Source organism: Elephantulus edwardii, unplaced genomic scaffold (assembly GCF_000299155.1).
Source record: "Elephantulus edwardii isolate Elephantulus edwardi_28Jun2011 unplaced genomic scaffold, EleEdw1.0 scaffold00121, whole genome shotgun sequence".
Lineage (NCBI taxonomy): Eukaryota > Metazoa > Chordata > Mammalia > Macroscelidea > Macroscelididae > Elephantulus > Elephantulus edwardii.
This window is the reverse complement of record NW_006399871.1, coordinates 10284665-10290576: the sequence shown is the minus strand read 5'-3', so window position 1 is coordinate 10290576 and position 5912 is coordinate 10284665. Positions and strand designations below refer to the sequence as shown.

The following is a 5912-nucleotide window of genomic DNA, read 5'->3' as shown; positions in this document are numbered from 1 at the left end:
CCTTGAACTGTGTGCCTTCAGGATTGCAGCACAGCTTCTTGCCACTAGGCCACCAGAGCTCCCTTGTTCGAGCTCAGGCACAGCAATAATTTTAAAGATGACATGTGATCGGACAGTGCTTTGTTTTCTTTGTTCACAGGGTCATTATGAGTTAAAACTGACTTGTTGACACTCAACAACAGAGTGTCTCATGGAATTCTAGGTTTGGGGAGTAGAAATAGAAACAAAACCTTTCTTTCTCTCAAAGTACCATGACCTTCAGTTCTATTTTTTTTTTTTTTTTTTTTTGTTTTTTTCTTTTTAGTGGTCTATTGAAAAAAATTTTTAAAAGTTGTTTTTATTTTTAGAAGTCTAAACAAAGACATCATGATGAGAACCAGTGTGAGACAGAAATTTTACATTTGTGTATGTGTGTTTTGAGTGAAAGTTTACAAAACAAATATGTTTCCCATTCAGCCTTTCACACATTTTGTTTTAGAATATTAATTACAAACCCCACAATGTTATCAGACTCACTTTATCCCTGTGATTCTTAATTCTGTGAATCCTCCTCTGTTACTCTTTTAGATATTCTGGACTTCACGCTGGGGCCAGCGTTGCTCTTTTGATCTTAGATGTCTGGTTATCCTGCATTGTCCATCTTTATAAGTCTGTCTAGTGTTTGACTGAGAGTTAAACCACAGGTGTGAGTTCTTGTCCAGGCTTGAGGGTAAGGACCGTGGGCTGGGCTCCACCAGGTCTTACTGGACCACCAAGTGTGGCCTTTACTATGTGTTCAAGTTTTGTTCCATATTTCCCCCCATCTACCCGAGATCTTCCTCTGTGATTCCTTTTAGAGAACTCAGCAGTTGCCCTCCAGTTCTTTAACCATCTTATAAACACTGTGCACAACGGAATAGCCCCTCCATGATAGTTTCCCTTCCCGTATCCTCAACCTCTACCCAGGAAATTCTTCTTAGCTCTTTGCCTTAAGGGAATCAAGTTTCAGGGACAAGGGTTCACCTGTTATCCTATCAAAGGAGGTCTTCATACTACAAGTACCTCCTGATCAAAGCCTGAAGAGCAGGCAAGTATTTCAAAACCAGAGTTGGTTTTGTTTTGTTATTGGTGTTTTTTTTTCTGTTTTGTGTGGTTGTTGTTTTTTTTTTTTAACCAGTTGGGGTGGAATGGAGGGAGGGAGGAGTTACTGCCTGTGAATGTTGTGTGCAGTAATTGGAAATTCTCATGTATTAAAGAGAAGAGTTAACTTTTTTTTTTCATTTTGGCAAACCCAGTGAGTAAAGGTTTATTAAGGTAATGAAACAGAGGCACAGCTAGTGAAAGTAGACCATGCAAAAGAGTGAAAGTGAAAAAGAAAGAAAAAGGGGGGAAGGACCCCCAGAAAGACAAGAATTTAGCCAGATCTTATGCATGCTGTCAGCAGAAGAGGGGAGAAAGAGCAAGTTGTATAATTTTTTTGTAATAAAGTTGTAGCCAATTAACATAATTGCCATTAGTAAGTAGAAATCCTGTAGAAAGCTGAATTGGCAAAGGCTGTGTGATAGGTTATGTCTACAAAAATTGTCCACGCTCTGTTTTAGTCACTGGTGTCCTAGTCTCTAGTTAACCTGTGTTTTAAACCTCATGCTCTATATTCCTCTGCACAGCCTCTGTTTAGCCTCCTAGTCTCTCTCTCTCTCTCTCTTTTTTTTAAAATGGAAGTGTCTTTATTGTCTTTAAATTGCATAGTACTCTGATTGTGCACGCTTTTAGACAGAACGCAAGATAGATCACTCTCTTGTGCTGTATATTTCACACTATTTTAATATTGGCAGGAGTAAAGACCAAAATGCTGCTTTGGCTTAAAAAAATCATGATCAGAAGTTGGAGAGTTGGGGGGACTTTGGCCACAGACAAGAAGATGCTGAAAGAAGTTGAAATTTCAACAGGACTTAGAAGAGTCACAGATAGTTGGAGATCCTAGTCTCTCTTGATGCTTCACTTATGATCTTATGACCTCAGCCTTGGTTCCCACTTCAGTTCAAATCTGTCCATCAGCTTGGGTGACTGTAATGCTTATGTGAATCACCTATTCACAATCTCTGTAAATTATTAATTCTGCCTCATCCATCAATTACTGTCATGCCCCGGGCCTTTTCAGCATCTGAAACTATTCTACCTCTGATTAAATAGTGCAAATGTCTAGCATCTAATTCTTTATCTTTCTGTTTTCCCCAACTTACTTGAATTATTTCAATTAATTTATTTAAAAATGTTTACTGTGATTTGGGTGAAAGTTGACAAAGTGTATTGACTTGATTCTCATTTGTGCACATTTTGTTCCATTGCATCACTTGACGGTATGCGCAAAGCTTGATCATCTGTTCATCTCTTATCATCCTTGTCAAGCAAAAGTCTGCTCTCCAATTGTTTACTTCCAGCTCCCTTCCCCCTCCGTTTGTCCCTGAGCCCATTCCTTCAATCATCTATTGCTATTTGCTGCCTTCCAGTTTCTTCTTCTGTTACTGATAAAATAGTCTAAGATCAATCACTCTCATCTTTCTCTTGTAAGTTCTCTGACCAGGATACTGTTCTCCCTAGTAAAGCATTGTCTTTTAAAACAAATACTTTTTATGATGTGCTGTGGAAGGAAAACTTGACAAACTACTTCTCTAAAGATTAAAGGTCAGAGGAAACGTGGTGGTATAATGGATTACGTATCGTGTTGCTAACAAAAAGGTTGGTAATTCAAACCCACAAACTGCTCTTTGGGAGAAAGATGGACAGCCTCCTCCCAGGGGTTGAAGTTGACTCAACAGCAGTGTGTAATGCATCCCGCTGTTAGCCAAAAGGCTAGTTGTGCAAATCCATCAGCACCTCCTCAAGCCAGAGGGAGAGTTTCCTTCTGTAAAAGCTACTTGATGACAATGTGTTCAGTTCTTGGGTGTCTGTTGAGCTGATTCCTACCCACAGTGTGAGGAAGGGTAGGTTTGGGGGGCGATAATCTTTATGGAGGTCGGGACTCACCTTTTCTCTGCAGCGGGGGGTGGATTCAAGCTATCTATCTTTCAGTTAGCAGCCAAGTGTTTACCCACTGCACTATCTAGGCACCTTCTGTAAATGTTACAGCTAAGAGCTGTATATGGACAGGTCCTGCTCTGCAGTGCACGGGCAGCTGGCTTTGAGTTTTGGTGCTAACAGTGCATGGAGACAAAGAACTGGCCTTGGGGAGCAGGTAGAGTTGTCATCTCCCCTTCCCACCCACATGTGTTGCTGCCTCTGTGGACTCATCAGCACAGAAGCCTTTGCTTTTGACTGTGTACATCGCATTCAAAGGAAAGCACAAGCCTACGGCCTGAGGGAGGATGAGCAAGGCTTTAAGACTGGAGAATTAATTTACTCTGCAGTGAAAAATCAATGCTTTCTCATAGTAGATGCGCTGGGACTGAGTCCTCTTTGGAAGGCTCTGGGAAGACAGCCAGGGCCCGGTGGCTCCAGGACCTTTGTTGTTGTTATTGTTGTTGTTGGGTACCTTTGAGTCAGAATCGATGCATAGCTGATCCTCCAGCAGATTCTCAGAGGCAGTAAATTCCACAAGAAATTGCTCATCTTTCTACCACGGAGTAGCTAGTGGATCTGAACTACGTACCTTTGGGTTGGAAGCACAACCTCTTACCATGAAGTTACCTTTGAGCATCCAGTTATTATTGTAGAATAGTTTCCCAGCAAGCGCTTGCACGCATATTTCAGTTACAGGGACCCAAAGGCATCCTTTTGACAACCCTTTGCTGTGTGGTCCTTTTTAGAGAGGTCAGTCAGGGTTTGTTGTTGTTGTTGTTATTGTGTACCATCAAGTCAGAACTGATCCATAGCTGACCGACCCTCCAGTGGGTTTTTGGAGACAATTAATCACACAGGAGAAGACTGGCCATCTTTTTTTTCCTGTGGAGCAGCTGGTGGATTCGAACCACAGGCCTTTGGGATTTTAGCACAGCATCTTGCCACAAGGCCACCAGAGCTCCCTCGGGGATGGTGGTGGGGCACTATCGAGTTCATCTGGTCTCTGGGTCTTGCAAGATGAGATTCACAGGGTTCACGTGTCCTTTCAACAAATTGTTTCTTTGCATGTTTACTTTTCTTCTTTTTGTTCTGGACAGGGAGTGGCGGTGGCCCTAGACGACCCCTCCTCAGCTTTCAGACCCTGGTCCCTCCTTATCAGACTCGAATGTGAACATTGTCTTTGTAAACGGTTATGTCACTTGAACTCTTTGGGTATTACAGAGCCATACTCACAGGTATGGGTTTATTTGGGACGTGATCAGGCTATGATTCCGGTTGGCAGCAGGAGACAACCCTCTCAGTCCCAACAACATCTCAATTGCAGTTGCAGGTCGTTTGACCGTCAGTCTCACGGCCAAGCTCAGTGTCACAAAGTTTCCAGAGTCCTGCAGGTTATGGTGTCTTCCCTAAGTCCTCCAGCAAGCCAGTCCATACTGAGAGTTCCCTGTCCCCTGTCCCCTGCTAAGAGAGCTTCTCCTGGAAGAACTTGGTGTTGTTTAGTGTCGAGTCAGAACTGACCTACAGCTTACCTTCCAGTGGGTTTTCAGAGACAGTAAATTGCACTGCAGGAGATGGCCCGTATTTCTTCCCTGGAGCAGCTGCTGGATTTGAACCATGTACCTTTGTATTGGCAGCACAGTTCCTTACCACTAAGCCACCAGAGCTCCCTGGAAGCACCTGAGGGAGCTTTAAGCTCTCTTGACAAGCCTGGCCCCACTGACTTTCAGATGTCTTCAGATGGGAAAACCGGCTCCTCAGAGTTACTAGTAGGCATACAAGAAATAATCTTCTTGCTGAACGCCTCCAGCATGGCGTTCAGGTCCTACCTGGAGGTTGGCCGGGTGGCCCACTTCTCTTTTGGACCCCATCCTGGAGAAACTCGTCACGATCATAGATGTTATCGATCAGAACAGGGCTCTGGTTGACGGACCCTGCACTCAAGGCAGGAGGCAAGCCTTCCAAATGCATGCAGCTCACCGATTTCACCCTCAAGTTCCCACACAGCGCCCGCCAGACCTACGTTTAACAAGCCTGGCGGAAGGCCAATATCAATCCAAAAATGGGCAGCCTCAAGACGGGCCAAGAAGATTGAAGCCGGAGAAAAGAAAGCCAAGATGACAGATTTTTGATGGCTTTCAAGTCAGGAAAGCAAAGAAAATGAAGAACAGATGAATAAAGTATGAAGTTAAGAAGCTTCAGAGAGCAGCTCTTCTGAAAGCTTCTCCTAAAAAAGCAGCTGCTGTGAAGGGAGCTGCCGCAGCTGCTGCCAGCGCTGGGAAGGTGCCACCCAAGAAGGTGACTGCTGCGGGCAAGAAGGAGAAGGCCCCCGCCCAGAAGGAGAAGGCTGCAGGCCAGAAGGCTGGACCTCCGAAAGCTCAGAAGGGTCCGAAAGCCCCAGCCCAGAAAACGGCTCCAAAGGCATCGGGCAAGAAAGCCTAAGAGGCTGTTAGAAAAGTAATAACATTTCCTTGTGACAGGAAAAGAGTTTTCAAGTAGCATTGCTGTGACTGTTGTTAGATGCCGTTAACTATGAGGCAAAACGACACTATGAGAACAGCAGATTGAAGCTTGGCTCTGTCGTGCATCACGGCCACACCGCCCAAGCTCGTTGCTGTAGTCACGGTGTCAAACTCATCTTGTAATGGAGAATTGATTACCACTTAGCATCACAGTTGTATTTTTCTTACGTCGATACAATCTTTCCATAAAAGTCTTTCAAAAGGGAGCTCTGGTGGCCTAGTGGCAAGGAGCTGCAACTACAATCCCAGAGGTGCATGGTTCGAATCCACCAGATGCTCTGCTGGGGAAGGAGGGACAATCTCCTCCTGTACCAGTCAGATCTGATTTGACGGTACACACACACAAAAATAATA

General features: G+C 44.2%; 1 pseudogene; it reads left to right on the top strand.

Moving 5' to 3' along the window:
• Positions 1-4847: 4847 nt before the first annotated feature.
• LOC102852401 lies at positions 4848-5478 on the top strand (annotated as a pseudogene).
• The last annotated feature ends 434 nt before the right edge of the window (positions 5479-5912 follow it).